This window comes from Crocuta crocuta, unplaced genomic scaffold, assembly GCF_008692635.1.
Source record: "Crocuta crocuta isolate KB4526 unplaced genomic scaffold, BGI_CrCroc_1.0 scaffold28, whole genome shotgun sequence".
Lineage (NCBI taxonomy): Eukaryota > Metazoa > Chordata > Mammalia > Carnivora > Hyaenidae > Crocuta > Crocuta crocuta.
The window spans coordinates 1,180,002-1,196,017 of NW_027533256.1; positions in this window are offsets into that span (position 1 = coordinate 1,180,002).

Sequence of the window (16,016 nt, forward strand, 5' to 3'; positions counted from 1 at the left end):
ACTGACTGAGCCACCCAGGCGACTCCCCCCACCTTTAAAAAAAATAATCTTTATTTTTTAATGTTTTGTTTATTTTTGAGAGAGCTCAAGCAAGGGAGGGGCAGAGAATCTGAAGTGGGCTCTGTGCTGAGAGCAGCAAGCCTGATGTGGGGCTTGAACTCATGAACCATGAGATGATGACCTGAGCTGAAGTTGGATGCTCAACCAACTGAACCACCCAGGTGCTCCTCAGCTCTTTTTTAGAATAGTCTTCTCTTGTGTCTTTGGCTACTTTTCTTTTTTCTGACTAGTTCTGTTGCTATTGTTCTTAAAGAGATGGAGTATGTTCTGGGGATGGGTCTCATCATATTCTTTGTGTAGATTTCCTCTGGGAACCAGGAGCCCTGGGCTTGGAGCTGCTTCTACCACTTGAGCTCTTCCTTGCCATAGGAGTCAGGTGTGAAATGGCAGAACGTTCTGTGCAGGCATACATGGGCTCTGAGCAGCCAAATGAGACAGTTGTAACAAAGTGTCTTGCAAAGCTGGTTACCCCATCAGCTCCCTGGCATGTTTGATGGGGTACCTAATAATTGGTGCCGTTTGTTGCATAATCCTGTGTGTGCGTTTTTTCCTAGGGATTTTTGTTGCAAAAGGAAGGAGAGAAATGAGGTGATAACTGGAGGGAAAATGGGGTTAGGAAAGCCCATTTTTTATCTTTAAAAAGCCTGTTTGTACGCTGAAAAGGATGATCCTGTAGAGAGGAGGAACATGGTGCCATGGGAGAGAGGAAAGGGAGCTGAAGCCATGTCCTCCACTAGGCAAGAGGGGAGTGGATTTCAAGCACAACTAAGAAGATAGTCTGTAATTAGATGGTTTGCTGAAATCTGGATATCCTGTGCCCACCCCCCTAGGAGGGCAGCATTGGCTCCTGGGGAGGAGCCTGAAGCTTTGCCAGCAAAAGACTAGATTCCCAGTGGCCCTGTGCCTCCTTGAGAGGGGCTCAGGACAGACCGGTAACCTCCCTGAAGCTTGGTTTCAGTCTCTTGTAAAATGCCAATGATCCCCCAGTATTCAACAAGCAAGTATTAAACAAGACAATGCAAGTAGAGCACTCCGCAGGAGAATAAAAGTGATTTCAATTCCAATCATCGAGAGATAACCATGTTTACCATTTTGATATATTTTTGTACCAGTCTTTTTTCCACTTACACAAATCCATACTTGAAAATAGTATTCTTTACATACTGTTATGGTACATGCTTTTAGCACTTAAGTATATTAAGAACAATTTTCCATGTCATTAAATGTTTTTCTGAAACACCATTTGGAAAAAAACATTCGCAGGTCATTCCAGCAGGACTTATCACACTCTGTTTTAAACAATTCCCGATTATAGACAGAACGTAAGGTGCTCCTTACTATTTTCTATTCTAAATGGCTCTGTTTTGAACTTCCTTGGGGTTGTGTTTTCACACGCATCCACGCTTATTTCCCCAGGGCAGTTTTTTCTGGCAATGGAATTTTAGCTGAGCGGTAGACAGACTCTTACACCTTCCTGCAGATTTTGGGTGATAGCACAGACAGGCCGGCAGAGTGCCGTCTCTTTGTACAGTGCCCAAAGGGTGCTGATAAATGGGCTGCTGTCACGTTGGAAGCAGGGCTCTGGGGGCCAGCAATGAGACTCTAGATGTGGCCTGTCCCCGTCAACAATTTAATTGCTGCCCCAGTGGAAGACACGAAGACAAGCTTATCAAACAGGAGGAAGCTGTGAAGTTGAGACAGATGTTGAATGACAGAATCGAGGTGCAGGGGAGACCCTGACTGGCAGGAAGAACGGGCTGGAGCAAGCAAGAGAAACTGAATAAGGCAAATGGTACTGTCTGAACACTGGTAACAGCTCACGAGTCTAGACCACACATGTGGAGGTTAGGGGAGAGCTGATGAAAATCAGGTGACAAAAAAACAAAGGGGTTGATGTGATGTTTTTGCCCCTCAGACTCATGCAAAACAACCCAATACCCTCAGGATGTGTCACTGTGAGTGTAGTGCCCAGACCATGGGTTAATGGAATGTTGGTAAGCTGGAGGTCACATCAACAAAAGGTGTTCTGGCTAGAGAATGATCTAGACTACGGCTGTTCAATAGAAATATAATGTAAGCTCTCTCTCTCTCTCTCATCTATCTAAAATTTAAAATTTTCTAGTAGCCAATAATAGCCATTATATTAAAAACATGTTCATTTCAGTATTAATCAATACAAATAATTAGTAAGGTATTGCGATCTTTTCCGCCCTAAGTATGAAGGCTTTGAAATTCAGTGTGTATCTCACACTTGTGGCCTGTCTCAGTTCACATGCTGAATTTTCAGTGGTTAAAATAAAAGAGAGTCCTACCAAAACAGTAAATTGTGTTTAATGGAAAAAATATTTAATACTTTAATTTTAATTAAGTTTAATTAAATTTAATTTTAATGTGTTAGTTTTTAAAAAACTTACATCCTAAATAATTAAAACGAAATGAATAATAACTGAATTCCTCACTCGCACCAGCCACACGTCAAATGCTCAGCCGCCACATGTGGCAAGTGGTTACCCATATCCGGCAGCTCAACCCTGTGCCCTGAGGTCACTGATCCAATGTGGTTTGTGTCCCAGCGGCACCCGTACTCCCTGGGCACAGACGCGGTCTAAAGCCCCTTCCAGACCTCTTGCGCCAAAGGTTGCATTTCAGCAAGTTCTCCAGATGATTTTTGTGCTCACTGCAGTCTGAGAAGCAGCGGTTAGATGTCAGGCCACGATTGGGGAATGTCTGGAAGCAACTGAGTGTATTTTGCATGGAAAAGGGAAGTCGCCAGAAAGCTACATGACGATCTTCACATGTTTAAAGGTCTGTGTGTGGAAGGTGAGGACAGCAAGGGAAGGTGGGGCCAGGGCAGGAGAAAGGAAATGGAACTTTTTAAAGCTTCCATAGTTAACTATTTCACTGAACCCTGGTGACGGCAGAACTGGACGTGGACTTGAGTCAGATGATCCAAGTTCAGGTCACCCCTCCACCAACCACCGTGCATCCTGCAGGAAGAATGATTTGGCCAACTCGGAGCCTCAGCTTACTGTCTATACAATAGGGAAGATATTAACCCACCTCCCAGGGCTCACACAAGACCGTGGAGACAAGGACTGCATTGCTGTATTCGCCACACCTTCTCTGTGCTTGGCACACGTCTGGCATGCACTCAGCCCACAATAGCGATTTCTTTGTAAACTGGGCGAAGCTCTGACTTGTGAACAATGGCTATTACTGCTACGAGCAGGCTTGTGGCTTGAGGTGACAGGTTGTGTTTTTCAGTAGACACAAATGAACCCAGCCTCTGCTCTCCTTCCTCCCGCCAAAAGCCCGTTTTTTATTTACAGCCTCAATTGATCTGGATCGATCTATCCTCAAACCTTTTCATCAGGAGAGTGAAAATAGAAAAGCAGGGAGGGGGATTCTGGGTTCTTCCACCCTCCCTTGCTCAGTGGGCAGTGATGGGTCTCTGGCCACTTTTCTATTACTGGGGCAGCATCTCTCTCTCCACGGTCCTGGGTCACTCCGAAGAGGGAGGGTGACTAAGCCCATCAGAGCATTTCTCTGCAAAAGACCTCGTCCCAGATTCACTGGGCCACATCTGTGCTTCTGTCAAGTAAACAAAGAATATCTACTGCTCTCAGGCAGGCACTAACATTAGCCAAGTGAGGGCTCTTTGGGGACCAGGGAAAGGAGGTTCGCATTTGAAAATGAACCACTGTACATGGATTTATAGCTCTGCTTTTCTGACGGAGAGGGGGAAATATTTTTCTCTGGGAGATTAGAATTTACTAGTGGATTCAAGTGTAACTTTGGAGAGTGGCAGAGGTATTAGATGTGGCAGTATCACAGTATTGTTTTATTGGCAATTAGATTTCAAACTGGCACAAATGTATGAAAATAAGTCTCAATTATGGGCCTGTGAAGTTTCTCCACCATCTGTCAACAGTTTGCTCCTTATGCCGCAACATGTGTACCTTTGGAGGAGAAATGATTTAATAGCCCGAGTGAAGAGGTACAGCTCACCAAATTATACTGGAGTTTATAGCCAATGCCTGCTTTTGTGATTTCTGATGCAGAGAAAGCAGATTTAAACTTGCACGTGCACACACACACACACACACTCACACACACACACCCTTCAGGGTCTCACAGACTCACAACTGCCAGAGATGGCAGGTACCTTTAAAAGGACTGAGCCCAACTTCCCCACTTTACGGTTGTGAAAAGTTGAGTCCCAGAGAGGTCCACGGACGTGTCCAGGTGGTACTGTGAGATGGGGCAGGCAAAACTAGAACTAAAACCATCAGGAAACAGAGTTAGGAGCGGTGGTATGCTGGCAAATGCAGAACAACTGGGTCTCTGGGGAAATTGGAGCCTGATGTGCAGCACCTGCCTATTCCTTTGGTATAAACACCCTGCAAAGGCTGACTTCCTACCACCAATGTGACGTCACTGAATGTGGAGTACGTTCATCTCTCATGAGCCAGGGGGAGCCCGCTTCAGTGTACCATCGGTAAGGGCGATTGCTGGTTTGCCATCTAGCATCTGCTGTGCCTTCTGTAAGAGTGCACTGATTTTTCCTGGGGGTGTCTACCCCCTACTTTCTTCTTGGCCCATGTGGTTTGGGGAGGGTGACATGTGACCCAGGCCTGGACCCATCAGTGTATCCCATCTCACTGGACATTGATTGGTTCAGGAATGGGCTTCTGGGCCAATCTGTCCCTGGGAGTCAGGCCCAGGACTTTGTTTGAATCAGTGCTCTTAGAGCTAGGGAGCTATAGCCTGGATTGACTGGTGTCTGAGCATGGGGACAAACTGAGAGGAAAACAGAGAAGGAGAGAGAAAGACAGATGGAGAGAGAAAGAGAAGAGAGAGAATGAGAATAGGCCCCCAAAATATTGTTTGCTCCTGGATATCCCTGCTTCAAGCTTAATTCCTGGACTTTCTGTTTGTGAGAATCCACAAATTTCCACGTTTCTTTCTCAAGCACATCACTTCTGACAGAAGGAGTCTTAACTGACGAGTTTGTTCCTGGAAGTTAAACGTGAAAATCCCAAGGACCTTTGGGACTAGCTGCTTGTGTAGACTGTGAACCCCAGGAGATCATGACCTTGTTTATCCAGGCCATCACTGCTCTTGCAGAACCCAGCACCAGGCCTGGCATGTAGGAGGTGCTCAGTAAATACTTGTCTTGTATCAGGCAGTTTTGCTGGATGACAATGTGGTAACACAGCCCCCCAATTCAGCGGCTTATAATGATGGTTTATTTCTACCTCAAAACTTTTGTCCCTTCTGGTGGTTGCAGCTCTGCCCCATGAATCTTCATCCTGGGGTCCAGAGTGACGGAGCAGCTGCCATCTAAGAACAAAGGCTGAACCTTGTGGTGGCCCTTAAAGTTTCTGCTTAGATAAGGTACTTGTCACTTCTTGTCATGTTCCATTGGTCAGTGCAAGTCACGTGGCAGGGAGGTATATGCCATCGACAGCAAGGCAATGCTTGCCACAGGCAGGAGTTGAGATTTATCATCAATCCTTTTATAGGCTAGAAGCGAATAATGGGGAACAATAATACTGGCAGCTGCATACTTAGAGAGAGAGTGTGGGAGCACAATTAGACATTTTCTCATGAAATTGAACATTTGAATATCTACTGACCCGACAATGCCACTCCCAGGTGTAGAGCCCAGATAGCCTCTTTCATATGGGCATCACATGTGTGCAGATGTATGCAGAAGTGCTTATAGCAGCATGTTTAGTGCAGCACAAAGCCCTCGACAACTCAGACAACTTCCATGTCTGTAGACAGACAAATGGACATATAAGTCAGGCCACATTTTTACACAGAGGAATAATATGCAGCAATTAAAATGGACAAACCTCAGCTATTTGGAACAACATGGACGCATCTTAGAAACATGATACTAAGCAAAGTATGCAAGTCTGTAGAAGACTATGCAGAGTATAACTCCAATTATAGAGTTCATTTATATGTGCAAACTGCAAAAAAAAAAAAAAACAAACCACCAAAACCCATAAAGCAGTGATAAACACCAAATTCAAGATGTGGCTATTTTGCAGGGGAGGGATATGGATGGGGTTGGTGGATACACATCCCTGGTGATGGTCTAGCTTTTAGGTTGGATGGTGAGCTGAGGGGTGGTCATTTTAATATACATTTTAACTTATATTTGGTCAATATATCCTTTTTATTCTGTATCAAATACGCTCAAAATATAATTAGAATGCAAAAATAATGACTAGGAAAGGAAAGAATTTAAAACTAGACAAAAGTGATTATGGGAAAGAGTTGTCTTAGAAAAGCAGGATTCTTAGAGTCAAATTTGGCAAAATACATTTGGAGGCTGAGTTCCAGGGCCTGGAATAGAAGGCACAGGCCCTGTGCAGGGGAGAGCTCAGATCACCAGGCACTGCAGGGCCCAGAGAGGATCTCAGTCCTCACTGGCCCCCATATTATGCTCACTCAGCCACTTCGGAGACAGATTCCTGGAGGGACCCTGCATATGGGCATGAACATTCTGGGTCTACGAAGAGGACACTGCCACTGTGGATGAATATGCTTTGGCTGTTTGGTTTGTTCACCAGGTGTTCTGATTTAACTGTCATTGAGAATTTGGTTCTCTCTGGGTGTATGGAGAAGGTCCCATTTTGGCCTGGTATAGTTGAAGAGGCCACACCCAGAAGGTCAGTGAAGTTGGTCTCCACTCTTGACCACCCCCAATGAGGCTGCATCCTGCTGGAAGATTCCCTGATCTGCTTTCCAATCCTAGGGCAGGAGAAAGGACATTCAGACAGGAGATTCTGGGTCCTTAAATCATTCATGGTACGGAGGGGAGCCTGCCTTGCTGTGGGGGATTCCAGGGGTCCAAGTGGTGTTGAGTCTATTCCCTCAGAAGGAGGGAGACAGAAGGGGGCTGTGGGGAGCCTGGAGATGAGTCAGAGAAGAAGCCAGAGCACAGGTGAGACCCTACTCAACCTCTGAGGGAGGGAAAGCCAGCCTGCACCACTCCTCCCTGAACTTCCCTGGTCACCTGGGGGGCACATGAAAAATCTACACTCTGCTCCCTGCTGGAGAGCATGCTTGAGATCACTACACATTGAGACTTACCTGGCTCATTTTAGTTTGATTGCTTTTGTTTGCAAGTAATAGAAACCCAGAAAATGCAAGCAATGACAGATATTGGTGACGATGTAGAGAAAGGGGAACCCTTTGGCACTGCTGATGGGAATGCAAACTGATGCAGCCGCTCTGGAGAACAGTATGGAGGTTCCTCAAAAAATTAAAAATAGAACTACCCTATGACCCTGCAATTGCACTATTTAGGTATTTATCCAGAGGATGCAGGTGTGCTGATTTGTTTTTTTTTTTAATATTTTTTTATTTATTTCTAGGAGAGAGAGAGAGAGAGTGAGCAGGGGAGGGTCAGAGAGAGAGGGAGATACAGACTCTGAAATAGGCTCCAGGCTCTGAGCTGGCAGTCAGCACAGAGCCCGACGCAGGGCTTGAACCCACGAACCGCGAGATCATGACCTAAGCGAAAGTTGGACGCTTAACCGACTAAGCCACCCAGGCGCCCCGCAGGTGTGCTGATTTGAAGGGACACTTGTACCCCCAATGTTTATAGCAGCACTATCGACAATATCCAAAGTATGGAAAGAGCCTAAATGTCCATTGACAGATGAATGGATAAAGAAAATGTGGTATGTACACACACACATAGACACACACAGACACACACATAATGGAGTATTCTCGGCGGTCAAACAGAATGAAATCTTGCCATTTGTGACAACATGGATGGAACTAGAGTGTGTTATGCTAAGCGAAACTAGTCAGTCAGAGAAAGACAAATATCATATGACTTCACTCAAATATGGAATTTAAGAAACAAAACAGATGAGTATAAGGGAAGGGAAACAAAATAATATATAAACAGGGAGGGGGGCAAAACATAAGGGACTCTTAAATATAGAGAACAAACTGAGGGCGCTAGAGGGGTTGTGGGTGGGGGGATGGGCTAAATGGCCAAAGGGCATTAAGGAGAACACTGGTTGGGATGAGCACTGGGTGTTACACGTAGGGGATGAATCACTGGATTCTACTCCTGAAATCATTATTGCACTACATGCTAACTAACTTGGATGTAAGTTAAAAAAAAAAAAAAGAAACCCAGAGAAAATGGGATTTTTGTTCAATACATTTAAACAGGGGTAGGTTTAGCCTTAGCTGAAACTTGGTCCAGAGTTCAAAACAAAACAAAACAAAACAAAACAAAACAAAAACTTGCTACAAAGTCCTCCTTCTCAATCTACTGACTTGTGGCTCTGCTTCCTAGTGCTGGCTTTACTCTGGGGTGATGGTGGTCGTGCTGCTGCTGCTTCTCACAAGCCCCAGCCTTTTCCCAGAGGCTCCTGGGGTTCTATTAAGGTCCATCAGGGAAGAAAGAGCTTCTTTGTCCCTGATCTCCTAAGAAGCTCTTAGAATGAGTCTGCTTGGCAGGTGGAGGGGGGTGGGACTGGCTTGGTCACACGCCTCTTCCTCAGCCAATCACGATGCTTGGGGAATGGGATAAACTGATTGGGGTAGCCAAGTCACATGATCTCCTTAGGGTGGGGGATGGAGTCAGCTTCCCCAGAACCTGTGGGTCTTTCAATGGAAATCAAAGGCCATGAGGAAGCAGAAGGGGGGATTGGATATGAAGGGATAATCCACAAATGGTCACTTCTTATCTAGTGAAGATATAATGAATGTTAGTCATTTGGAGGAGCTCTTTACACCTCAAAGAAGATAATGGTTCATATGCCATACTGGTAGTAAAGGTGTTTTTCCTTTTGGTTGTTTGCCTTTTAAGTTTATGTTAATTTTTTAAAAACTTAAATAATTTTTTAAAAGACTTTTAAAAATTGAAATATAGCTGACACACAACATACATTAGTTTCTCATGCACAACATAGTGATTTAACAACTCTATATGCTATGCTTACCATAAGTGTAGCTACATTTGTCACCATATATTGCTATTACAATACTATTAACTATATATCCCATGCTGTACCTTTCATCCCTGTGACACATTCATTCCATAACTAGAATACTGTAGCTCTCACTCCCCTTCATCAATTTTTGGCCCATCCCCCCCACACCTCCTCCCTGTCAGTCATCTGTTTGTTCTCTGTATTTGTGGGTCTGTTTCTGCTTTTTTTGTGTTTATTTGTTTTGTGCTTGAGAGTGAACATATAAGTGAAATCATGTGGTATTTGTCTCTCTGACTTATTTCACTTAGCATAATGCCTTCTAGGTCTATCCATTTTGTTGCAAATGGCAAGATCCCATTCTTTTTTATGGCTGCATAATATTCCATTATGTATAATATATAATCTACATTATATATATACACCACATCTTATTTATAACCATGGATATTTTAATTTTTAATTTTAGAGAGAGAGAGAGTGTGTATGTGAGGAGGGGAGAGGGACAGAGAGAGAGAGAGAGAGAGTGAGAGAATCCTAAGTAGGCTCTATGCTCAGCATAGAGTCTGACATGAGGCTTGATCCCACAACCTGGGATCGTGACCTGAGCTGAAATTAAGAGTTGGATGCTCAAGTGACTGAGCCACCCAGGTTCCCCATCATGGATATTTTTAAACACACACAAAAGAAGAGCAGATAATGCATATCCTCCCCTCAAATTTAAATTTGTGCCTAGTTCAGTCTTGAAATTTTCCATTGTACTTCTTGTTGATGTTTGTGTTGTGAGAGATCCCAGATCCATATTAGGCTACATTTTCTTCTAGGGTTTTTTTTTGTTGTTGTTGTTGTTTTTTTTAAAGATATAATGCTATAAGGTGAGGCTCTAACAGGATTCTTTCTCCCAGATATCCAATTTTTTTCAATTCTGCTTATTGAATCATCCATCCTGTTCTCACTGGTTTGTGAAGACTCCTTGATCTGATATTAAGTTCTTGCATTTACTAGCATCTGCATACTCTGTTGTATTGTTACCCCTGTGTGTTGTTACCCCAATAGCAGCATTGCACTTTATACATGTATGAATAAATGTTCATATCCAGTATATGTGGTTCTGTCACTGTATTTCTTTTTCTCAATATTTTCTTGCTCAACTCTGTTTATTCATTCTTCCAGATGAAACTTAGAATCAGTGTTAGAACTTCTAAAGAAAATTCCCTTAGGATTTTGATTAGAATTGGTTAAAGTTATGAGCTAAGTTGGAAAAGTGAACATTTTCTCAATAGTCCCTCTTCAAATGTGGAAGTAGCATATATTTGTTCAGGTCCCTCTGAAAATGCTGTGTTATTACTGTGAGGGTCACTCCTCGACTGCTTATATATTTTGTTGTGTTTATGGATGGGACTTTCAAAAGTTCCCATTTGAGCTTTGTTAGTCATTCCCTAAGACTTCTTATTTTTGTCAGGTCTGAGTCTCTCAGGGGTTCAAACCATGCTTTCTAGGGCCCCACCACCCAAGCAGTCTGCCAGAGTTTCTATTTGCTCTAAAAATTGAGTCCCCTGAGCTCTTATGTTTGGTGGAAAGAGCATTAGATTCAGCATCAGAGTATGCCTGAGTTCCAGGCCCTGCCCTTTATCAGCGGTGTGTCCTTGGACAAATTATTTTTCTTCTCTGAGTCTCATTTTTCTTATTTACATGTGGGCATAAATCATTTTATTCATTTTTTTCATGGATTTCCTTATCTTGCGTTTCTTTCTAACTTCCCTTTCTTCCCTAGGAGAATCTAACCTCCTTGGGAACAGGGGCTGTGCTGCCTCTGTGGTTCCATGTGGGGAGCAAATTAGATAACAGTGGAAGTTCAGTACCAACAACAGGGTCCAGCGAGTAGATACCATGTTAGTTCATTCAAAATAGAATATATCTTAAAATAACCCAGAGTCCTTACTTGGATCATGATTCCTTAAAAACACTTTGAAATCTGGATAATAGGTAACAGGATTAAAATAGCTAAGGTTTATTGAGTTCTCAAGGTGTTCCAGGTACCAGGTGATCATATTCAGATATGACCCCATCAAACCTCACTGTACCCTTCAAAGAAGCTAAGAGAGTCAGGTCACACAGCTAGGACGTGGTACGGCTAGAACTCAAACCAACTCAGCGCTCTGAACCTGCATACCTTCTATCTTCCCTACGATATCAAGTTCTGTCTTCACAGTGCCTCAGGCCTCGGAGGTAGTGAGAAATACTGGTCTTGTCCCCTTCTTCCCTTTTGTCTAACTCTTGCTTTTAGTCAAGTAGTGAAATCAGAGGGCCATTGGTCAGTACTGGTTGCCTTCTCATCTCCCTCCATTTCAAGCATTTCCAGGACAGGATTGTAATCAACTACTTCTCACGATGGCGTTTGACTCTTGCCTATCAAGTCTGTGACATGCTTGTTCTCCTGACAAGAGTGTCAGGCTAGCCTGGCTGTGAAGGACCTGTGAATGGAGTAGAGAGGTACAGAGAATGAAGGGGGCACAGAGAATGGGGGTGGAGGATTCAAAGCCTGGCGGGATGACAGTGGAGAAAGAACTCTGGACATGGAACCAGATGCATCTGTTGCTTGATAACTATGTGACTTGGTGCCAGTGCCCAAGCTCTCTATGACTCCACTTTCTCATCACAAAAGTGGGGACTGGCTACCGCTTACAGGTCAGGGTGGTGATAGACCTCGATGGTAGGAGCCCCCTCTAGATTGTGCAGCCTCGGGCATGTGTAGGATAATGCCTTTGTTGTTATTGTACTAAAAAAAAAAAATAAGAGGGGAAGAAAACAACAAGCAGGAAGAGGGTGGTGCTCCATCCCTCAGGGTGACTCCTGGATGCTGGAAGCACCAATGAGCTGTTGGTACCACAGGGGAAAAGGATCAGAAGGAGGTCAACCAAATGGGTTTCAGATGGTTTCAGGATCATACAGATTCCAGGGGTTACTTTTCGTTTTAAAATTTTTGGACTCCACATTTTTCAGGGACATACGGTGGTAGTGTAAAATCAGGAATAGTAACGATAGCTAACATTTATGCATCTAACTATGGGCTAGGTGTTGTGTGGTTTGGATGGATTATCTGATTTAATCCACAGAACAGCCTATGAAATAGGCATTATTGTCTCTCCCATTTTCCAGATGGAGAAAGTAATTTCTGAGGGTTTTACGTAGCTTAAGTTCCCTGAAGTTATGGAGCTGGGATGGGAATTTATACCAGAGAGGCTGTAGAACTTAAAAATCCCAACTCAGTACTCATATCCCACCTCAGATCAATTAAATCAAGGTTCTGGGGTCAGTATTTGTGGACAGTGTCCTAGTGATTCTGATATGAGGCCAGGCTTGAGAACACCCGCCCAGGTGTATTCCCGGGGGGCAGCAGATGGTGCTGAGGTGGTAGAGGCAGGGGAGGGTAAATGTGGGTTCATGTTGGGGACAGTGGGGAATGGTGGCAGCTGTTCTCGCTCCTGTGGATGTAGTGCTATGACCCCACCGGAGGCTCCTGCCTATTGGCAGCAAATGTGATTTTTCTTAATGGGAAGAAAAGATGGCCATCAGGCTGTCTGTGTCTGTGTATGAAAGAGAAAGAGAGAATGTGTGTGTGCATGTGAATGAGTATTTGTATGCTCATGTGTGTGCACTTATGTAATTGTAGACATGTGTGTATGGACATTTATGTGCATATGAGGAAGTATGTGTGTGTGTATCAGTGTATCTCTGCATGTGGGATTGTGTGAGTGTATTTGCATGAGTGTTTGTGTCTGTGTATTTGTGGGCACCTGTATGTACACACGTGTATTTGCGTGTATGTGTGCATGCGTATGTCAGTGTGGGTGTGTATGTGTGGGCATGCAACTGTGTGAATGTGTGTGTGTTCTGACTATATACACAAGTGCTTGTGATAGTATAAACGTGTGCGTATGTGATTGTATACATATGTATGCAGGGGTGTGTGCATGCGTGTGACTGTATATAGGTGTGCATGTATGTCTATGTATGTGCACATATGCTATGCACTGAGTGTATTCCCCAGCCTCCCAAATTCACATATTGCAACCCTAGACTCCAGTGTGTAGTGTCTGGAGAGATCTTTGTGAGGTCAATAGGGTTAGAAGAGATCATGAGACTGAGGCCCTCACGTGGTGTAAATGAATGCCCTTATCAAAGGGCAAGACACACTGGAGCACTCCCTCTCTGCCGTGTGGAGATACAGCTAAAAGGTGGCTGTTCACAAGCCAGGATAACAGCCCTCACCAGACACCCAGTTGCCCAGCACCTTGATCTTGGACTTCCCAGCATCTGCGAAACAAGTACTTATTGTTCAAGCACCCGGTCTATGGCATTTTATTAAGGCAGCCTGAGCTGACTAGGACAGCAGAGTTGTGTATGTGTATACATGTGTATGCAAGCATGTGTGTGCATGTATAAATGTGTACATGGGCATGCGTGTGAGAGAGTATGGACGGATATGGGCATATCTGTGTTGTGTGGGGGTGTGAGAGTATATGGGCAGGAGTGTATGTGTGTGCATGTGTACTATGTACCTGCAGGCACATGTGTGTACACACTTTATGTATTTACACATGGGTGCACGTGAGAGAGAATGTATGAGTGTGGGAGTATGTGATTACGTGTGTACGTATGCTCATGTGTGTTTGACTACATATGGGTATTATTTTAATATGTGTGCATATGGTTGTGTATATCTGTGTTCATGGATGTATGCATGAGTTTGTGCATGACTCTATGCTGGGTATGCATATTTGTGCATATGCTTGTGAATGTGTGTGCAGGTGCCCATTTGTGTACATTTATGTGTGCACATGTAGAAGAGGATGTATGTTTGAGTGTATTTAAAAAATTATTTTAATTTATTAAAAAAATTTTTTTAATGTTTATTTTTGAGAGAGAGAGAGTGTGAGCAGGGGAGCAGCAGAGAGAGAGGGGTCAGCACAGAGCATGATGCGGGGCTCGAACCCATGAGATCATCACCTGAGCCGAAGCCGGATGCTGAGCCAGCTGAGCCACGCAGGTGTCCCTCGAGTGTATCTTTCTGTGTGTGTGATTCTGTGGGTATGTGTGCATGTGTGGATGTCTGTAGGTGTGTGGATGTGGTTGCATATGTATGTGTGTGGGCATGTGTGTGTATGAGTGTATATGAGTGTGTGTGCAGAGGGGTCCTGAGCTGTGGAGCTGGGTGCCTTTCCTTTGCTTCTGACAGATGGTTTGGCAAATGAGGCCCTCTCTGCCACCTGCCCACTCACCCCACTCTGCCCACTCATCCCCCCGACCCCAGGGCCTTGCCTTCTCCCCACAGTCTTGCTGCAGCTCCCATATCTGCTTCCTTTCACCTCATCCCCTCTATGACGTTTGCACCCCATTGGCTAGTGTGTGAGGAAGGTGGGGTCAGGATGGAAGTGCAGGCCTGGCCTGAGTGCACTGTGCCAGGGTCAGGAAGCAGGCAGGGCTGAGAGTGTTAGTGTTGGAGTGTGTGTGTGTGTGTGTGTGTGTGTGTGAAAACCCAGCAGGGAGGCAAAGCCCAGGCAGTCCCCGCCAGTGCCTGGCCCCCATCCGCAGAGTGGGCAGGCAGCCCAGAGTAGAGGGGCCTGTGCTTTGCAGACAAAAATGCCAGATGGTGGGGATTTGGGGGGGCCCTCCACGGCCTGGCTGCCAAGGGCAAGGAGGTTTCCGGGGCTCTGGAGAATGAGCTGGGGAGTTGCATGTGCGCTGCTGTGGTGTTTTTATTTTTTTCTTTAATGGAGATTGGAGAGGCTTGCTTTGCATATTTCAGGATGTATTTCCCCTTTGGATTTCCATCAGTTCGCTAAAAAATTTGATCATAAAGCTTTAGATTCTTTTGATACAAGGAGAGTACATGTCCTGCAAGGAAGTAAAAACATTTTTTTTAACTGAAGATATTTACTGACAAGCTACAAAAGAGGCACTACATAAGACAGATATTTAGATCGGGTGTTTCAGTTGTGACTGAGCTGTAGGGACATAGTGAGTGGCTGGGTTCTGTTTATTTCAGGAATGAGTCTCACTTCTGGCTGATTGGTTTTCTAAACTTTGTTTTCAGCACAGGGAATTCTTCTGAGCTGATCCAGTCTGGGAGATGTGCTTTGCCGTGTTCTGTTGGGAAATGCTAAGCTTGCCCAGGTGCAGGCTCCGATGGGTGTCTGGATGGTTCTGTCCTCCACTCCTGACCAACAGAGCCTCTCCATGGAGACTGCCTCAGTGTGCCTTTGTCTCACCAGGATGGATGTGGTGAGTGATACAACTGTGGGCAGAGGCCGAAGGCATTTTTTTTCCTTATTGGAAAAGGGAAACAATGAGGAGAAGGATGATTTTCTATGAGCAAAGTGTTTCCTGGCCCTCACGCAGCCCAGATGCTAATGTCTGTATAGGAGGGTGGAGTGCTTATTGGGAGCCCTGGGAACAATGAGTGGAACACAGAGCTGTCTTGGAAAACAGGTGGCTGTCTTCACAGCCTTCCCTGCCTCTGGCCTCCATTCCTTGGTCACCAGGCTCAGAAATGCTCAACGGCTTCATGTTGAATAGAGCCCAAATTCCTTAACAGGGCATTGGCAGGCTGTAGGCGTAGCCAAAAGGTACTTCTCTTTTTGTGGTTCATGTATCCCCATCACTTGTCGAACTTGCTGAAGGCTCTAAGTGCCATTTCTTTTAAGGAGGAAACTGTTTATTAACAAGTCATAAAAGCAGTACTAAATGTGACAGGAAGTTGGATGGGCTATAATTCTGCCAGTGCTCCATCCAGAGTGCCCTTCTTGCTCCTCTCCCTGCCCCAATGCCAGCTCTCCTGTGCTAGGCTAACATGCCACTGCCTCCTTTCCGTCTTTATGCTCCTATGACATGCCATGGGCTAATAACATCTCGTGTGACTTCTGACTGAAGAGACTACTTCCTTTCTGTGAGGTCAGAGAGACTGTGTTTAATGCCGGT